The sequence below is a fragment of the Pholcus phalangioides genome, unplaced genomic scaffold, assembly GCF_987345545.1.
Source record: "Pholcus phalangioides strain wild (caught in Gottingen) unplaced genomic scaffold, Ppha-v1.0 ptg000032l_1, whole genome shotgun sequence".
Classification (NCBI taxonomy): Eukaryota; Metazoa; Arthropoda; class Arachnida; order Araneae; family Pholcidae; genus Pholcus; species Pholcus phalangioides.
The window spans coordinates 2,270,001-2,290,759 of record NW_028301622.1 but is presented as its reverse complement, the minus strand read 5'-3'; the positions used below and the strand labels follow the sequence as shown (position 1 = coordinate 2,290,759).

At 38.6% G+C, this 20,759-nt stretch overlaps 1 non-coding gene across 1 annotated transcript; it reads right to left on the bottom strand.

Moving 5' to 3' along the window:
• Positions 1-9,752: 9,752 nt before the first annotated feature.
• LOC149066216 (U6atac minor spliceosomal RNA) lies at positions 9,753-9,877 on the bottom strand. Its single transcript, XR_016195439.1, has one exon. It is a non-coding gene; the product is annotated as a U6atac minor spliceosomal RNA (small nuclear RNA).
• Positions 9,878-20,759: the final 10,882 nt, after the last annotated feature.

The window sequence follows — 20,759 nt, the reverse complement described above, 5'->3', positions numbered from 1 at the left end:
TTTAGAAGTATAGATCTGTTGTTGTTTTATCTCCGTTCGCTAAAATCTTCGAATCGATATTACACACAAATCCTGTATTTCCGCGAATCAACATGGTTTTGTCAATGGTCTACTGTCACTAATCTCCTGAGTCTTAATGCCTGTATTATCGACGCCATACATAACAAACGACAACTTGATATCATATATACTGATTTTTCAAAAGCTTTTGATTATATCGATCATGGAATTCTTATTAGTAAAATCGGTTCTAAATCTTACTTATCCAATAGAGTGTTGTATGTATCCTATAAATGCAATTTAAGCCAAGGTTTTGTTGCTATTTCTGGTGTACCTCAGATATCTGTCCTAGGCCCGTTGTTATTTATCATTTTTGTCAATGATGTATCCGCACTTTTCAAAAAATTGTCTACTCTTTGCTGATGATTTGAAGATTTTTAAAAGTATTGATTGTATTGACGTCTGTTATAGCCTACAAAATAAGTTGTCTTTACTTCACGAATGGTGTTTACTTAGTAAGTAAGTGGTATTTACTTAGTTAGTAGGTAACTTTACTTAATAGTCTTAATCTCAATATTGATAAATGTTTTGTTCTTTCATTCACTCACAAAAAGAAGCTAATCTTTTTTACGTATAACATTAACAATAGCCAATTGCTTAAAAGAACCTCTGCGACCGAATTGACCGTTATTTATAGTAACAATTTTAACTTTGCTGATCACATTAAAAATCTTTGCTCTGTGTCATATAAAAAACTTGGTTTGCTTAAAAGAATGTCGAGAGATTTCAAGGATAGTAATACGTTAATATCCCTTTTTAATACGCTTATAAGATCTAAACTTGAATATGCTTCAATTATCTGTAACCTATTTCACGCTCGCCATATTATGAGTCGAAATTATTCAAAACAATTTTCTAAGGTATTTATATTTCAAAAAATATGGTCCTTATAACAATATTCTATCTGCCACTCATCTACGAAACAGTTCCAATGTCGTTAGCTTACAAAAACGCAGAGAGTACTTGCTCGTTATTTTTTTCAAGAAACTGTTGACTAACCAAATTGATTGCATACCCATTCTTAACGAAATCTGTTTAAATATTAAGTGCCACATTATTAGGTCTAATTACTTATTTGCCGTCAAATCATTCAATACTAATATTGGTAATTACGGTGCTGTAAACAGATTTTCCGCATTTTATAATGAGCTACTTCAACATCTGGATATTTTTCATTCGTCTGTTACCGACTTTAGAAGATTTTTGCTGTGATTGCATTGTATGTATCTTTGTATGGAACTTTTACATTTTGCGTAATTTTTGTTACTTTTTATTTGTCTTTTGTGTACTTTATCATGTTGTCGTTTTATTTTCATTGCAAGCTGTAATTGGGTTTTAAACCTGTAGCTTTGTATTTTAAATAAATAAATAATTTAAATTCTGAAACGACACCTTTTGATGCATTTTGATTTCTGATGCTCAATCTCGTCCCGCAGATAATTCGAAGACCATCTTTTGCCTTTAGAAATGCACTAGTACCTAAATTAAACCATTCAATATGCCCAGTGTAGAGTGACTACGTAAGCTTTGGGGTGGGGAATTGTTGGGGAATATCCTTCATCTCTGATTGAATTTAACTGCGTGGCATGGATACTGTTATATGGACATCACTTTCTAGCAATGCATAGTGTTTCCTCAACCTTTTTGATGTCGGGGATTCCTGTGATGATGATCAACGCTCCGCGGAGAAGGCCAATTTTGACACCCTTACATAATATCCAAAATGTATTGCTTTTATAATTTGCATATCATAAAAAATTGAATAAATTACAATTTCACCAGCATATAACGTGTCATTAATACAATGGTAGTAAATGAAAATGGACGCGTTACAAAGTACTCATGGATCCCCGTGGGTCCGTGGACCATAGGCTGAAGAACACTGGCATAGTCTTATTCTACTATACGCCACGCAAACCTGGATACCTTGAGATTCAAAAGAACTGATGGAACGAAGTGATCACGATAATCCTTGACGATAATTAAAGTGAAATTTTTTGTCACAAAAAAAATTATTAAATTCATTTATTAACTTATCGGAAAAAATACCAACTCTGCTCCTATATTAACTTATGCATAAGCAGCGAGGCATCGAGTAATAATACTTTCATTCAGTCTACTAATTTTTTTCACCAACTGTGTACACATCATTTATATTAAGGTACTTTTTATGAAGAACTGCATGCCTTTCTTCACCACGGTTGCTAAAAATTTTGTTTTTCTTGCTTAGATTTCAAAATATGTTAAAAAGTTCACCAGGTGGCGTTTTAAATATTTCAGTCATGTTGCGCGGACCTATATTACTATACCACTACATTTATTTCATGACTGTAAATACTATATTTTAAGAGTTATTCAAGTTTATATGTGAGAAATTTCACGTTATGAATTTCTCTTAAATAATTATTTTTTGCTCCCGGGCATCCCAGAATGATTCAGAGAGGTTGAAAGTGATTGTAAGAGGCTGCGTATATTATACCAGATGATTATTGGAGTGTTCATAACTCGTGAATGAGTATGTACAGAAAGATGGGGCAAAGTTCAAGGTATATAGTATTGAGCATGCTCTACATGGCGATAGTAACGATAACACCCTCTGGTGGAAAATTCATGAACTTATGCTATCTCGGCAATTAAGGTAGTAGCTTCGAAGAAAATTGCAACTTAAATTTTCTGTGGTTTATTTTTAGAGAGGTAATAATATGTATGAATATATAATTACGGAAGATGTACACTGTCTGTAAAAGAATAAAGAATATTTTTTATATATTCAAATGCAGCAATAGTTCTCATCAATTTTTGACTCGCGGATCCCTTTTTAGTTTAAAATTTCTATGACGGAGCCCCGTAAGTCCCTTTTCAATTATTTATAAAATTTACTAATTCACAGCGGATCCCGCTTATAACGTTCTTCAATAAAAACACCATATATGATGAAACGTCGTAAACGGGGAAACGATTTAACTGGAAATTCTCGATGTGAGTATTATCAGCATAGGAAAAAAAGTTGGGGACACGAAAATGATTCGTACTGAGCGGCAAACGTTATAAGAGAGATCCCCGTATTTTGTTTTCCCCGGGCGGCCGCGGAGCCCCCGGGAAGTGCACACGATGTTCCAAGGGCTGCGCGGAACACCTTTTGAGAACCACTGGAATACAGGCATTTATGCCACTTATAAACCGCGGTATGTTAAAACGAATCATCCATTTCATAATTATCTTCCAACAATGCAACTATGTATTCATTCTTTCGCAATAATTCGTTTTAATGTTTTTTTTTTCAATATTCATATCTGTTTAAACGAAATTCGTTTATATGAAACCACTATGGCTCACCCTGATGAAAATATATTAAAAAAAAAATGCAAATACGGATATGAATTAATGTTGTTAGGATATTTTTAATTGAAGCAATGCACAGGCATTTAATTAGAGTGGATTTTTTGATTACTTAAAAATAAATGATTAATTAAGGATAAATATAGAGTTCGTTTCGATTTTAATGTCATCTATAAACAAATAAAAATATTGCTAAGCAAAGTTGAATAGTTTTTACCTTGAATTGTATTTCTAATACAGGATGGGCAAAAAGTCCGTAGAAACTTTAAAAATGAATAAAAACCGAGATAAAAAACGGTTTGCATGGTTAGCATAGCTAGGTCACGGGAATTTTTTTAACGGGGAAAAAATTACTCAAGAAACAGCCGATAGGTGGCGCCGGCACGAGCGACTTCGGTGGAAATATGCGAAGGAGACGGTTATAAGAACTTGCGCTCCTAATGCACAACCAGTTCATCGTTTTAAAATGTGTATGCGCACCTGCTGCACTCTGGCGTTGCTGGATTTGTGACCCGCCTGCAGACCCGACAGTGGTGGTCGGCTGAAGTTGGTTTTCTGTGGTTCCCAACTTCGAGGCACAAATGTGAGCCGATCTCCCCGTTGAAAAGTCTCGCCACAGAGAGCAGCAGTCCTACAAACAGTACAAATATTCAGTCACTACACATCAAACACTTCACTTCTGAGGCAGCACTGAAAAATCATACACAACACTACATAAGCACTCAGACTGTTAGGTACACCCACACTTACACTTCCGGCACAACTCACTAGGTAGTAAATTGCCTATGGCGATAGACCTGAGTTGTGCTCGGTTTGAAAAAAAAAAAGTGCGTTATCCCTGTGGTGGTGGTCATGTGGAACACATATTGCTGTAATATGCGATTTTGAGCCATTCTGTTCGTTATTGCGTTCCTTCTTTGACTTGTGTACGTCAGCGCCACCTATTGGCAGTTTTTTTTATGTTTTTCCTGTCTTAGAAATATTCCCCTGACCTAGCGACGCTAACCCTGCTAACCGTTTTTTATTTCGGTTATTTTTCCGGTTTTTATGAATTCTCATGAATTCTTCCGGTTCTTGATGAAGTTTTTACGGACATTTTTTTGCCCACCCTGTACTTTGAATTCAATGTGATTTTATAAAATCCCGCAGCACGTAAAATTTCAGCAGCTCTGAAAAAAGACACCGACAGGAAATGAACTTTCTCCGTCTAGAGATAAGAAAAAGTATTGCACTTATACAACCATATTTTGTACTTGAATTTCCTTTAAAGATATACTTTCGGAAATAACAGAAAATAAATTAGCATAATGGTTATACAATAATAATACCTCGGGTTTCGTTGACTTCGGTTGTGTGTCATCGGTTTCGGTTTTGGTATTTGCCTCGGATTTCGTCTTCGTGCTCAAGTGACTTCGTTGCTAATTCTCGTTCTCCTGTTGAGTGTGGCATTGTTTCTCGTTTTCTGAGCATCACCATCGCGCGTCTAGCCAAACAATTCCATGGGACTAAAGAAAGTTTCCAGAGCCCAGCAGCCCTTAGAAGAAAGCTGCAACTTGTTGAATGATAATGTATTGCCCCATTTTCGGCAAATCTTAAAGAGGCGGCAGAAACAGACCCCCTCTTTGGAGAGCTTTCTTGTGCAACATGGGTCCACTGACTCTGAAGCGGGTCCTAGTGCCAGGAAGTGACCCAGACAGTGTCTTGATAACTAAGGTCCTTGGGGAAGGGGGGGGGGTCCCCTTCCAAACAATAATATCTGCACCTCTCTCTTACCCCCTTCTCGCCGTCTTCCATACGCCAAGAAGTCTTCAGCAAAGTGTAGAAATGTTAAATGTTGATTTGTTATTGACATTAGAGCCTTTTATATTCATTTTATATTAATTTCTTATTTTTTTAGTATATATATTCTCTCTGAAATGCGTTTTTTTTTGGTATTATTTTGGAGTTTCTAGAACGAATTAATTTGAATTGCATTGATTCATGTGGAAATAATTACCTCGGTTAGGATTATCGATAAAAACCGAGGTATCGCTGTATATATATTTTGACGATTTATTTGCCATGTATATTAAATATACACGGGACCTAGAGCATGGGGTTCACAACTTTTCCGGTCACCAGACCAGATATGCGGTATTTTTGCAACACTTGCGGACCAGAGACATGTATGCATATGGGGTGACCATATAGGACAGGTATTTCACGTTATTCCACTAATTTTGGATAAAGTTTCTTGCAAAATGTCCCGTTTCTTTCAACAGGCTCACTTGAAATTGTATTCCTTATTGAAATCAAGAATTAAGATAATTTTAATGACTTAATTATGCTATATTATGACAATTTTGACTACCGTAATTAATTATAGTCATATATTCTCGTTCCCAAATTTTGTCAAACAATTTTTTATTTATTTTTTGGTGAATTACATTTCGATCCAGTGCGATTTGCAGTAGCACACTATTTCCTACCATAGAACGTTTTTTTTTCAGTAATTTTATCGATTGTTGAAAACTTTAGAAAATTCCGACAATTTTAATGGCAAACAACTTTTCCCCTAATTTCGATAAATATTTTTGGCTATGAATGGCAACTTTACGCACCCTCCGACAATTATTTTTGATAAAAATTGACACCTTTACTTGCCTTTGACAACATTTTTGGCTATAATTGGAACTTTACGTGTCTTTGATAATTTTTTACCGCTACAATTTGCAACTTTACTTTGCCTTTAACAATTTTATCGGGTGTTTTTATTGAGGAGATATCGTCAGCTTAGAGATGTAGATCATATTGTTACTTTTCTACCAGACCAGCTTTCGCGGGCCGAATAAGACATATTGGCGTTCCGGATGTTGCGCACTCCTGCCATAGAGGATTAAGGCAGGCCACATACAGGTTTCACCAGACAAGACATCTTTAGACAAGCTTTGTAATTTTTGCTCACATTAATTTTCATGACGCAACGTTTCAACTTGTCTGACCCACCGACGTGCGTAGTGCCATACAAATCAACGTGAATAACAATGATTAAATTGGTCCAAAGCTGCGTTGTCTAGTCGTGTCTAATCGGCGTGCACCTAGCCTAAGGGGGAAAGGATTCTTCTGCTGTGTGGTATATATGAATAAAATTGATGAACATCTACCCAGGGCCGATTTCCGCATGGGCAACATGGACATTTGTCTAAGGCCCCCATGTTTCAAAGGGCCCTAAATTTATAATAATATATATTTCACTAAAATTTTTATAAATTTTATTTGGTAATTTTTTTAAAAATCGAAGAAGTTTCCCTTTCAATCACATCATACTATCTCCAAAGTGTTCATTATTAGCAAACGCTATTAACCATCAATTTTAATATTATACCAATAGGTAATAGACTTTACACAGTACACATACATGTACAATGCACCCATTGTAATATAACTTCCACGACAAAAATATGTCTCAGTGCGTCGCATTCTTTTGACCGTGAAATTATTCATGGAAACAATGACAAGAAAATTTGCATGTTTGATCGACATGAAATCCTGGAATCTTCATAAATATTCTGTATATTTGTGCAATCCAAAACTTTGTGCATCTGATCTGGCAAACACTTTTTCACACGAACTTCATCCTTATTCATTCTTGGTTCAGGTTGTCGACACAATGCGACAAATGTTAAATAACGCTAGAGGTTTAGAAGAGACGTTTCCGAATGTTGAGACAGCATTGAACTATCATTGACAACTACACAAATATCAAACTGTTCTAGAGGAAGATCGTTTTCATTAAAAAGGATAAAATCACCAGTTCGTTCAAGTATTTCACAAGGAAAAAACCATTAGCTTTAGCTTTATTGTGAAATCAAGCTGAGGAAACTCAAAAATTAGATTTTGATGACATTATAAATGATTCTGCTCATATGAGAGTACGAAAAAAGCATTTACTGTAAGATATTTCATGGAGACCCTTTTACATTGCATTTCTCATTTAAAATAGTGAAAACCCTTTTCTGACGTGTTTACAAACAGCGTTTACTGTATTTGCTGATGTACCAAACCTCTTCGACTGCAGTCGAGGGGGGTGGGTGTGCTCCCAATACCTCTTTTGCCCATGATCCCATCAAGCCAAGCCAATGTCTGGCATCCGCATCTACAGTCTTTGATTGCGACCTCCGCAAAACGTACAGATACTGTATACCAAACAGAATTCGATAATCATAATAGGCTCGCAAAAAGTTCGAACGTAAGGTTTTCGAATTCAGAAGTAACTGAAATATTTACTCAAATTAAAATGTTTGAAATGTTTAGAAATATTCCTCCTGTAACATTTGATAAATATTCTTGCATCATTAACTGAATTCCCTACAAATAATTATAGTGATCTTCTCCGAAGTTTATTCCATTTGAATCATACGAAATCGATTTTTGAGCAAAGAATCGGAAGAAACGGAAAGAATCCTTTTTTGAAATGAAAGATATATTTCCGAAATGAAAATATGGCATCCATATATCGTTCACGAAATAATACCTCAAACAACAAAATAAGCAAGCATATATATAGATGCATAAAAGATAGAAAATATACGGTCACATGGAAATGGAACAGGGTTTAATGTTTGTGAAGGAATCACATCGGGGGTTGGGTCTCGTGGGAAATCTCTGTGACTATATGAGTTTGTTACATGGCATCTAATATTTCTTTGGTCGAAGGTGAATCATGGAAGTCTTTGTGTCGCGAAAACCAGGAACTTTTGGTTCGGTATATATTCAGTTCGAGGACTTCATAAAAACGTAACCAGTATATTTATCTTGCTGTACATTCTTCGTTGAATGCCTTTACCTATCATGCTACTTCATAAGGTGATGCAAATGTCTCACAAGCTTCTTGGAGTCACTGTTAAGCTGTGCGACCTCAAGCATATTTAGTATATAAATACTCTGGCTGTTCAGTGTTAGATCGTTCACTTACGATAGTTCACTTTACGATGTTCGGAAGCTCCATTACACAGATGCTGGAATTCTCCGAGTAGCAGACCACTATCGCAACAGCCGCTGGCATGTTCCGAGCGGCGGACCACTATCAGAATGGCTGCAGACATTCTCCGAGCAGCACACAGACCCACTATCAGAACTCCTTCAGGTATTCTTCGAGCAGTAGACCACTATCACAACAGCTTCTGACATTCTCCGAACAGCAGACCGTTTTAATAAAGGCAGCATGCATTCTTGTAGCTGTAGACCGCTACCTCCGAAACACCAATAGACTAGGCAGTACCAGTGGCATTTGACGGCTTTCACACTGTTTGCAACACTCTGCGTTTAATATTGAAAGTGAAAAATTGGCAAATTTATAGAACATTTCTCTAAGTGTAAATTTTACTCTGTGGGGGTCTGCTACTTACCGTGGCTCCTAGAAGTTTGAGAAACCAATCTATATCATGGACCAGCTTCACTCCGCATGAGGACGCAGAAACTGTATTTGAACTGTCAACCTTGTCTGCTCTAGTCATTGGTATTGTGTCCTGATAGTTTCATAACCTAAAAATAAAGAAAGATTGGAGGCTTAAACTGAAATCACTCCGATGACCCATAAGCCCGATAAACATTTATTCATCCAAAGACGGCCATTTGACGTACACCGAAGTCTCATTGACCCACCAGAAAAAAAATATAAGAACATTTTGGCGTTCACTTTTCTAGCATTCGATTACACCTCCGAGGTAATAAATGAGTTGAATAAAACAAAACCGAACACATACTAAATCCTACTTAGCTCAAAGTAATAGGGTAGCGTTGATCCTCCCCACGAGCAATTCGAGTCACCTTGTTCCACAAAAATGGCGTTAGAGGGTAGAATCTTTTTGTACTTTATCCGGAAGCGAGGAAGAGTAATCCTGACTAATAACGTCACGTGGTGTTGTTCAGCCAATGAAGACGCCAGGATCAAGATAGGATCAAACGAAGTGATTAAAAGAACGTTTTTTATCGTCTCCGTTGGTATTAAGACACCAACCAAATTGAACAAAGTCTTTTTCTTTTGTTTGTTGCTTGTAACACCAATTACTTTTTATATTTAACCGTATGCGATTATCTGATATCAAGTTTTACATGACACCAGTTTTATTCAGAAATATGCCCAAAAATTTTTTTTTTCCCGTAATATATGTTGAAGTAAAAAACAAAGGAAAAAGCAGCTGTTCTTTATCTGATGATTTACATGGCGACGATTTCAACCAATGTGTGAAAATATACCCGAGGTATACCTCACAGGGGATACTCAAATCAGTCTCCAGTAGCCAAGAGACCGTAAGACCAGACCTGGCGCAGGCTGTGCTCCATGAGGGTTGTAAGCCCTTTACCCAGAGGGGAAAAAAAATTGGTTAAGTGGCCGCGAAGTAAGCGACTGTGCCTTAATCGTATTTGTGTTGTAGGCCCAGTGGCAATTCTGTCCTTGTCAAGGGGAATGCTATCCTTCTCTTCTTTCTTACAACACAGTAGCCAAGAAAAGCCGGCAATTGAGTTGCCTTTCTTATAGGGGTCATTCAAGTATTACGTCGGCATCGATGGGGGGGAGGGGGTTTCCGATTTGCTGACGTTTGATGGCAGGGGGGGGGGTTTGGATGATGCTTACGTCATCAACCACCCTTAATGAAATATTCTTAATGTCATCTTATTTGGTGCGCCAGAAACGGTAGAAAACCTTTCGATAGTTATTGGGCACCTGAACTAACATTCTACCTATTGATAAGTCCCCTACAGAGCCACTTTAATGATCTCTAAATGTCTCACGGATCCTTCAAGTGCTCTGAAAATGTTTCCGGGCCGCTTAAGTGCTCTGGAACTGTGCAACGCATCATTTAAGTGGTCCGTAATTATGCCATGGTGATCTGGCATGTTCCGCGGATAACTTGAGTGATGTAGAACCGCACTGGGGACCACTTAAGTGCTCTGAAATTGTTCCACATGTCACTCAACGATCTCTAAATGTGCCACGGATCGTTTAAGTGTTCTGTAACTGTGTAGCGGGTTACTTAGGTGATCTTTGAATACCAAAGTGATCATTGAGGCCTACTTCAGTGATCTGAAAATGTGCCACGGGTAATTTTTTTTCGTCTGGGGGGGCCTCCTACGCCCCCTCCCTCGTATGTTTCTGATCCCACCATTATGCGTTAGCAGGTAGGGGGTAGTGATGACGAAATTTTTCTGACGAGGGTGGGGGGAGGAGGGGGTTAGAGTTTTGCTGATTTTTGCTGACGGGGGGGGGGGGGTCAAAAATAGCTAAAAATTTGCTTACGTAATACTTGAACGGCCCCCATACGTGCTACTAAGCAAGTTTCCAAATGCAGGAGATAGAATAAAAACGAAGCGATTTCTATAGATCACTACCCTCACGCGATCACAAGAACAGGGTCGTCTTTTATTGAGTTTGGTTTCCCGAGTACGAAGTATTTCTTAGGACTTCCTGGGACTCAATTTACTTAAAATATTGGAGGCGGAAGACATAGAAATTCATCTCAAAATTCGTACATGATTTTATGAAAAATCAAAATCAATGAGAAAAACACTTGCAGAATAAGGGATCATTCAAGTATTACGTCATCATCGATGGGGTAGGGGTTTCCGATTTGCCGACGTTTGATGACAGGGGGGGGGGGTTGGATAATGCTCACGTCATCAACCACCCTTTATGAAAATATGAGTTAGGATTCAGAGGGGCAGAGCTGATGACGAAATTTTGCTGACAAGGGGGGGGGGGTCAAAAATGGCTATAAATTTGCTTACGTAATACTTGAACGGCCCCTAATTCAAAATCTAGAATTAATGAAATTAGTAAATATCAAAATTGTAGAGAATATTATTCTGTTAACACACACTGCTCAATAATTTGTTACTTTTTTTTTTTTCTAACATCAGTGAAATAAGTTTTTTTAGACTAATTTTGTTTACGTCCAGTTTTTACACTATTTCACATACAGTTTTTGCTGTATGCGTTATGGTCATTTTTTGAAATGCATATTGCACTATGAAAAACTTACGCATCTTAAAAATTGAAATAATTGGCATATATTCTTAATAATAAATTATAACACATTTATTACGATAGTTATTTTATAATAATCAGGCTGACTATATTTCCTCGAGAAAAGTACGGGAAACTGAGATTCCAAATACGAGAAAATACGAGACATCGCGAATTAACGCCAAAAATGGGAACAAAAGTAAAAAAAAGTTGCCCAAATATTACTGAAATTACGGAAAATGGCGGGGAATAAAGCATTACTGCAAATTGCAGGGGATTGAAATGAATATCACGAAATAAAACGTTCGCCATGACAAATGTGGGAGATAAATATTCTTATTTATAACAGCGGGAAAAACCGGGACACTTTTGCGAAAAACTTGGGACTTCCAGTAAAATAAAAAACCCCAGTTATTATAGCCAAATCGCAATTGCGAAATTACTAAAACTTTTGATTACACCGAACTAGCTACGTTAAAATCTTGAAGCAGACAACACAGTTTCGTTAAGCTAACAGCCAGCATACGGCAATGCCACGGGCAAGACGCGAAAAGTTGTGGTCTGACGGGGGACGAGCCGAGTCACGCCAACTGACGCGCGAGCTACGGCCCTGGCACGGTGCGGATAGGCGTGTGTCCAGACCTTTTTTATAAGTCTCGCAACAGAGAGCGACAGGGATACACAACGATACAATTATTCAATCATTACACTTCACTCATAGTTAGAAAGATTGATGGCGAATTGCAGCACTACTACACATAGCAAGCATTACACAGAAACAAATTTCATGTTAGGTTCACTACACGTACACGCACATTCCAACAGGTACTAATTTGTTAGAAGTTCCGCAGAAAAATATGGACGAGGTGCATGTGTGGTTCAGTAGTAGTAGTAATCATTCAACTTGATAGGCAGGTATTTTATATCCAGGTGGGAGCTTCAGAAAAATCATTTTGCGGGAAGGGACACGATGCTCTGAAGACGGCCCTGACTAGGCTAGTGTGCCAAATTAGGCACAAGTCAACCCGTCGTGTAGGTTTTCTCTCCATCTATCGTTGGTCGTCCTTAGGAGGTAGAGAACGTGTTGTCTATGTACTGTGGACCTGACGGTAACTTTCATGGTAGTAGACGAACATCGCACCGCTGTACCACTCGGCCACTCACACTTCACCCCACACCAACTCCGGTCATATCGCCATAGAGCAATTTACTACCGCACCAGTTGGGTTCGAAATGACGGTGCCATCTGTCGGTGGTCACCTCAAACTTAGGTGGTGAAGACCTTGCTATCTACGTTCTTCTCCCGTATCGGACCGGCGGACCTGACGGTAACATTTATAGCAGTACGCAATCATTGCACCATTTGGGCTCTCATAGCGAGAAGACAAGCACGTGAAGTCGCCAGTAAACGGGTCGCGTAGGTTTCCTCGTCGCCAATGCTCCGATATCTTCGTCAGAAGGGCACCGTAGAAATATGCGTGTTGGGACGCCTGGTTACCAAGTCTCCTTGTATTTAGATAACATCAGTATCTCTGGGAGAAAGGGATATAAGAGTTGGTTTCCTAGCATAAATTTTTGAACTTATTCAACATTAGGTGGTAACTTCTTTGGGGACTTTTACAAGCCCGACCCCCTCATCTTATGATGAAATAAAGCCGAAATCTCGAGAGAAGGCCATGATTGAACGAACCGCTCTTAAAATCTAGAGAGAATTTAATAATATTTATAAAACACTCTCTGCATCATCGTTATTCTTCGGGCTTTTACAAATAGAGCCAATGCTGCATTGACTAGCATAGCTGTACTTGCAGTAATACAGACATGTGCTCGATAAATTGGGATTTTAACTTGGAGGAAGAGGGGGAATTCAATAAACTAAACTTGTTGGAACTAATTGAAAGGCATTAGCAATTCACGACGGAGGTTAAGCCAACACGTCTGCACCTGCATGTTGTACGCATATTATATGCATGCTTAGCATTGTGGGGGAGTGCTCGGACCTCTAGCGAAATGGACGTTAAATCCATCAATCCTTCCGTGATTGGCTCTGAAACGGGTTGAAGATTACCTTGTCTAAGACCATCGCTGGTATTCGAGAGATCCCTACTATATAGTTTGGATTTAAACCGAATATTTAACAGGAGAGAACGGTTGCACATCATTTTTATTTAAAATCTTCACAGTCCATATTTATTTTCATTATAATGGTTTAGTAAAGCTGTTTCAAATGAAGTCTCTTATTACCACCATGTAAACTGGGGACTCTCACAATAAAGATCGATTGAATTGGACGGGCTGGCGGTATGCAAAAGACGGGCTTTGGGAAGCACATGACCAACACATATATGTTGGATGGTTCATGGGGAAGGGACTGTGACAGCTCAACGTGTGTGTTATGGGTAGGACTAAGGATCTAAGTCCAATCAATTTAGACGATACAGGAGAAATTACAAACTGCCAAGAAAGTACCTTCAATAATTTCATTAGCTCCATGTTTTACTCAAAAACTTCAAAAGAAACGTTAAAAGAACAATAACGGAATTAAAAGGTAATAAATCAAGTGGATACGATAAATTAACCCCTAAAATGCTTAAAATCATCTCCTTTTATCACCTTGATATTATTAAAAACATTGTTGACACATCAGTAACAAATGGATTATTTTATGACGAATTAAAATATGCTCTTGTGCACACATTTTATAAATCAGGTAATGTAAATGATTTGGTGAATTATAGACCAATATGGCTTCCAAAAAACAAAAACACACAAATGGCTATCATTGAATTGAGTAATCATTTAAACAACGGATTCAATAACAAATGTGGGCAAAAAGTCCGTAGAAACTTTAAAAATGAATAAAAACCGGAAAAATTACCGAGATAAAAAACGGTTTGCAGGGTTAGCAAAGCTAGGTCACGGGAATTTTTTTTAAGACGGGGAAAAAAATTACTCAAAAAATAGCCGATAGGTTGCGCTGGTACGAGTGACTTGGTGGAAATATGCAAATGAGACGGTTATAAGGACTTCCAGTTCACCGTTGTAAACCGTGTATGTCGACCTGCTGCACTCTGCCGTTGCTGGATTTGTGACTCGCCTGCAATGTGTTATCCCCCTGTGGTGGTGGTCACGTAAAACACATACTGCTTTAATAAACGATTTGGAGGCACTCTGTTCGTTATTTGCGTATCTTTTCTTTGACTTGTGTACGTCAGAGCCGCCTATCGGCTGTTTCTTGAGTTATTTTTTTCTCCTGTTTTAAAAAACTTTTCCCGTGACCTAGCGATGGTGGGTCCTGCTAACCGTTTTATATTTCGGTTAATTTTCTGGTTTTTATGAATTTTCAAAGTTTCTACGGACTTTTTGCCCACACTGTATTCTATTACAGTTTCTCTTAGACTTGAAACGAGCATTCGATTACGTTGATTTAGATGTTCTAACAAAAAAACTCTTCTCAGCAGGCATACGAGGTAATGTATTAAATTGGTTTAAATCATATTACTATAACAGGAAACAAGCTGTCGTAATAAATGCTGAAATTAGCACATTCCAAAATGTAATGAACGGAGTCCCGCAAGTTGTTGCGGGACTCCTTTCATTACATTGCGGGACTCCTATGTTGAAGATTCAGAAATGATAAATTTTAAAAAAATGTTGAAGAAGACTTACTTACGGTTTACACCAGGCTAAATAAAAACTAAACACTCAAAAAACTAAATACATATGCTTGGAAAACTAAAAAAATTAATCACTAATCTGATATACATATAAAATGTTCATTTCTTATGCCAATTGAACCTACAATGTAATTGTCAAGAAATATAAAGAGTTTATAACTATAACTATTTAGGAATTATAATACAGGATGTGATCTAAAATGGAATTTGCAGTGTGAAAAAAAAAGTTAAAAAAATTAGAATCTATCTATATATATATACAGCAATCCTGTATAAACTCGAAACACAATTGATAACAACTTCCTAAAAGATATATTTTATGCGTGGATTTATTCACTAATAACACATGAAATTTGTGCCTGCAGTGGGACAGATGATATAAACATACAAGGGTTAAATAACACATATAATAAAATAAGGTCAATAATAGCAAGTACTAATTTTAACAAGAATAGAGCAGTGTAACGCTCTTAACATAAGACAAATCTATATATGTAGGATTATAAAATTTGTAACAGCAAATTAAGCATGGCTAACAGTGAAATGTTATAGGAAATACTGTATTTATCAAGTGCTATATTGCTGAAGTGAAATATTTATCATGAAAACTTCATTAAACACAGTTTAATGTACATATATTATTTCATATATACAAAATGTTATAGCACAAAAAATGAAAAAAAAACAATTAAAAAAACAATGAATAAATAGATATATACAAAAAATAATGTAAAATACACGAACAGTGCAAAAAATACAAAAACAATGCAAAAATACAAAAAAAAGATATATAGATTAAATGATTAAAACATCTAACATAAATTGAAAAAACACTAAAGGAGGAAAAGTACAAAAAATACAACACAAACATATATGTACACTGCTCAAAACAATTAGGGGAGCAAGCAAAAAAGTGAAGAAAAGACAGCCACGTATTACACGTGTTCCACTCCTTAAGAAGTGCAATCTGCAAGTCTCGGACAGTAACAGGCGGCCTTGGTCGCACAGCAATGCGTCGTCATTGGATTCAGGTCAGGAGAGCACGCTGGCCATTCCCAACGCTGTATTGTTTCAGCTTCAAGCATGTTCTCCACCAGACGAGCTCTATGCGGTCGGGCATTATCATCCTGGAAAACAAAGGAATCTCCAATGGCTCCAGCGTAAGGGATGACATGAGGTTGCAGTATCTCGTCTGCATACCTTCGGGCCGTCAAAGTGCCATTCCGAATGATATGCAGGTCCGTACGTCCGCCTATGCTGATTCCACCCCATACCATCCAACCAGCTCGTCCGTATTGTGACCTTTCGCGAACGAATGCGGGGTTATTTCGAGTGCCCCTGTGCCTCCATACCAGAAAACGTCGGGTGTGACACTCCAGACTGAATCGGGACTCGTCTGTAAACAGCACTGGGCTCCAATCATGTTGCTCCCAATCTCGATGTTCAGCAGCCCATCTTCTTCGGGCCGCACGGTGGCGTGGGGTCAACGGAATGCAGACCATTGGCCTACGTGCATAGAGCCTTCCCTCATGAATCCGATTACGTACTGTTTGGCTGGACACCCTTCGTCCTGCTGCCAAGAGCAACCGTTTTTGCAGCTGCGTAGCATTCTCTGTTCTGTTTCGACGGGCTGTTAACCGTACATACCGGTCATCAGTTGCTGTAGTGGCGCGTGGCCGACCTTGCCCTGGTCGACGTCTAACATTTCCTGTTTCTTGGAATCGATTCCACAGCCTTGCAACAACACTTCTGGCGACTCCAACAGCGTCCGCGACACTACGTTGTGTTTGCCCGGATTCCAGTCTACCTATAACACGCCATGCCATAGATTCCGGTAAATCACGTTGTTGAGACATCCTCAAATAACCTTGTCTCAAAAAAAAATACTGCGCAATCGAATTTCATAGTTACGGCAGTAAAACAGACGTTTCTGCAACATCCCGATTTATGTGCTTATCTCCTTTTTCTGGTTTTTCACGTCATGAACTTTGATTTGCATATGAAGTTTTCTTCTTCCGTTTCCTGCTAGGCTTTAAATTATGGATGATTCATTTTATGTTACTTATCGGTATACATCTTTGCGTAATTTTGTTAAAACCATGTGCTCCCCTAATTGTTTTGAGCAGTGTACTTGGCCTATGGGTCACGGTCCAAACTTCATTCGCAGGAGGTTCTGATTTGGTCGTACGATTCCACTTAAGCCTGGGAATCTGGAACCATAATGAAGCAAATCTGGCCACGGCCCAAACTTGATTCGTCGGGACTTCCAAGAAGGGTCGTACGAAATCCATTTACAGCAAGGGGTTCTTGAGCTGCGGATAGAACCAAACTTTATTAGCAGGGCTTCCGAGATGAGTCGCACGGAATTCACTTACAGTCAGAGATTCTTGAGCTATGGGACGTGGTTTCCCAAACTTGATTCGCAGGGGTCTCCTAGATGTGAGTCTTAAATCCACCTATAGTCCTGTTATAAATGCATTTTATGCGTCACTGGTTTCGTTAACTTCGATAAACAAACAGCCCATGGGTCATGAAACTGATCTTTTTTTTAAATTTTGGATCAAGGATGAAAAAGATTAAGAACCCCTGACGGAGAGGTCACTCCATCTTTGAAGACGTGGAGGGACTGGTATTTTGACGTACCGCGGTGTTAAGGGTCTACCGTGAGTGTAGATCGATTTCGATAAAGGAATCCTTACCAGGGCAAACTGCTGTAGGCAACAGCGTGTGGATGAACGGGTTCGATGTCGGCTAGCTGTGGTGACAACGGGTAGAGACGGGCAACATTGCAACAATTAACTCAGCTATTCTACGCTGGTGCACCGAAACATGTAAGCATCCACACGGGCTGGTCCGCTAGGGGGACCAGATGCCATCGTTCCATAACAGTATATGTGCTGAGCGAGCGCACGTCAACGTAAAAGGTTCAGCGATGAGCTTGGGCATGCAAGAATCACCACCGAGCCCTAGAAACGTGGAAAATGGTTGAGTGGACAGATCGACTCGTCGTCCATTTCTGAACAAAGAACAGGTTTGCGGCTCCAAGTGATGTCTCGAAAGTCGTTAAAAAAAGCAGTATATGACCAGTGATTATGACAGCTATTGGATAAATCCGTGGAGGGGGGGGGGGTGGTATCATCCGACATTAATGCATAGTGTGACGTCAGTGTTATCGGTACAGACAACAGCTGTCCTCTATGCCTTTTTTCTTTTTTGAATGAATAGACGTAACTATGACGTCACGTTAAACACAAAACTGGCTTCCCTCCCTCGATCAGCCTGCTAGGAATTTTTCCAGGTATCTCAATTGTCTATATAGCAAAACTGCTGACGTCATACTTTTCATTCGTCTAAGATGGCAGAATCCACCTAGTATTCTATGGAACTCTACCTCAATCAATGGTGCCCATAATCGAGAGAAAGACTCATTCAGACGTCATCTATCTTTGAGCAAATTATTGAGTAAAAAAGCAGGATGGGGGATTGCCTATATCGATAAACTGAAATCACATTGTTGCTCCAAGATTGCAGATGAATGAGCCCGGTAGTTCGAAGAGGTCTACCCCAATGGTGCCCATAAAGGAGAGCGAACCGTTCATCCTCTATCTTCGCACAAAAAACTGGTTTGGGCCTCCACGTAACGTCCAGTCGTTGAAAAAAAGCCAAGCGATTGGGTAGGACCAGCACATCCTAGAGATAGAAGGCCTCTGTACTGTTTGCCACAAATGTCACTCAGACTACCTAGCAAGTTTGAAACATTTTGAAACACAGCATACTATTTCGTTTCTTCTCATTTTGGCGTAGAATCTTCCTGATTGGCTCACAAATACCGCATAGTGATTGGATGTGGGGCATAGAAATCGCGAATTCTGAGCCCGATCATTTCTTTTCCTCACAACGATGATACACAACGCAAGCACTTTAAGGCTGATTTATCTCCTGTCTTTGAGCTCAATTATGACGTCAGCATTATTGTTATAGCCCAGCGTTTCGAAACCTTTTTGTCCTGAAGAACCAGAAAAATTTCGACGGACCACTGAAAAGTGAAAAGTTTTCTGTCTGTAAGACCGTTTTTCTCGGGACAATCCTTTAATTTTGGTTGAACTGATTTTTTTTGTACAATTGTCTCGAATTTTCAAAGAAGTGCGTATGAATCTATTATCTTTACTAAAATTTCTATTGTAAGTAATTTTTATAACTAACTTTTCAACTATGCTATGATAAATTATGACCATAAATACTCATCTCACATATTTGTCATATTCAATATATTCTTCTCCGAGCTCTACATTTCAACTGCAATTCACTGCAATTTTCAGTAGCCCTCTCATTTCCCTTCCGTTGGTGATTTTTCAGCAATTTTAGCTATAATTGGTGATTTTGTCGTCTTACGGCAAAGTTTCAATTGACGGTGGGTCTTTATTTTGTCGCATTCACGCGCGATTTGAATTTTCCGTATTTTTTCTCAATGCAATGTGACATCACTAAGTCTTAGGTCGGGATTACACTATAAAAGTTTGGTAGAAGTCCTTTTATAAAACTTGAAAAATGAAACCAATAAGGTCACCGGTCGCATTTTCTAGACTAACTAATAACCATATTGGTTAGATTTTTCAAGTTTTATAAAAGGACTTTTATCAAACTTTTATAGCGTAATCCCGGCCTTAACGGTTTTTTTTTCGTAAAATAAATTTTTTTTTACAGGGATTTGGAATAACTTTTAATTTCCACAATTTCAGCAATAATTGGCAATGTTATTGTAAATTGCATGTTTTTGCGACAATTAGCAATACCCTGTATATAAGATCGCGATTTCTGGTACTTTTTCCTCGATGAAACATTTTTCTTTAGTACCCAAATTATGAGGGTGTAATTAGACCCCCAAGAGATATTAATGATATCTGTTTCACATATGGATAATTTTCAATTTATTACCAAGTTATTCATTAAATTATCGAGCCTATCACCGTATACCATCATCACGGACCACCTCTGGTCCGTGGACCATAGGTTGAGAAACACTGCTATAGACAATCGCTGTTCCTTAGGGTTTGCGTATAGCCGGGCGTAAACCATCGTCATCCATCTTAGAGCGTCAAAACCTTTTCTTTTTTAGTCCAAAGCGATAAGCAATCCGAATAGGGGGAACAGTGATTGGTGTAGGGATAATAAAATGACTTCAAAATTTGCGCAAAGATGGTGAATAATCCAGTCTGCGGTGTCAAGGAGCACTGTCATGCTCTTTTTTAACGACCAGTCGTCACTTCGAACAAAAGACTGGTTCATGTCCCTCAAAGATGGAGGACGATGAGTCAGCACCTCCTAGAGATAGAAGGCCTCTGCACTCTTTGCCACAAACGTCATTCAGACTACCTAGCAAGGTTGCCACATTTTGAAGCACAGCATCCTATTCCGTTTCTTCTTATTTTGGCGTAGAATCTTCCTGGTTGGCTCACAAATACCGCATAGTGATTGGATGTGGGGCATAGAAATCGCCAATTCTGAGCTCAACCATTTCTTTTCCTCACAACGATGATACTGGCTCAAGCAGGGAATTTTTTTACCTGAATATTCTGAGGGAAAACAGACTACTTACTGACGTCACAAGCAGACTACGGAGGCCTTCTATCTCTGGGTGCTGGATGAGTCCACCTAGCTCTCTACTCGTCGTGCGATTG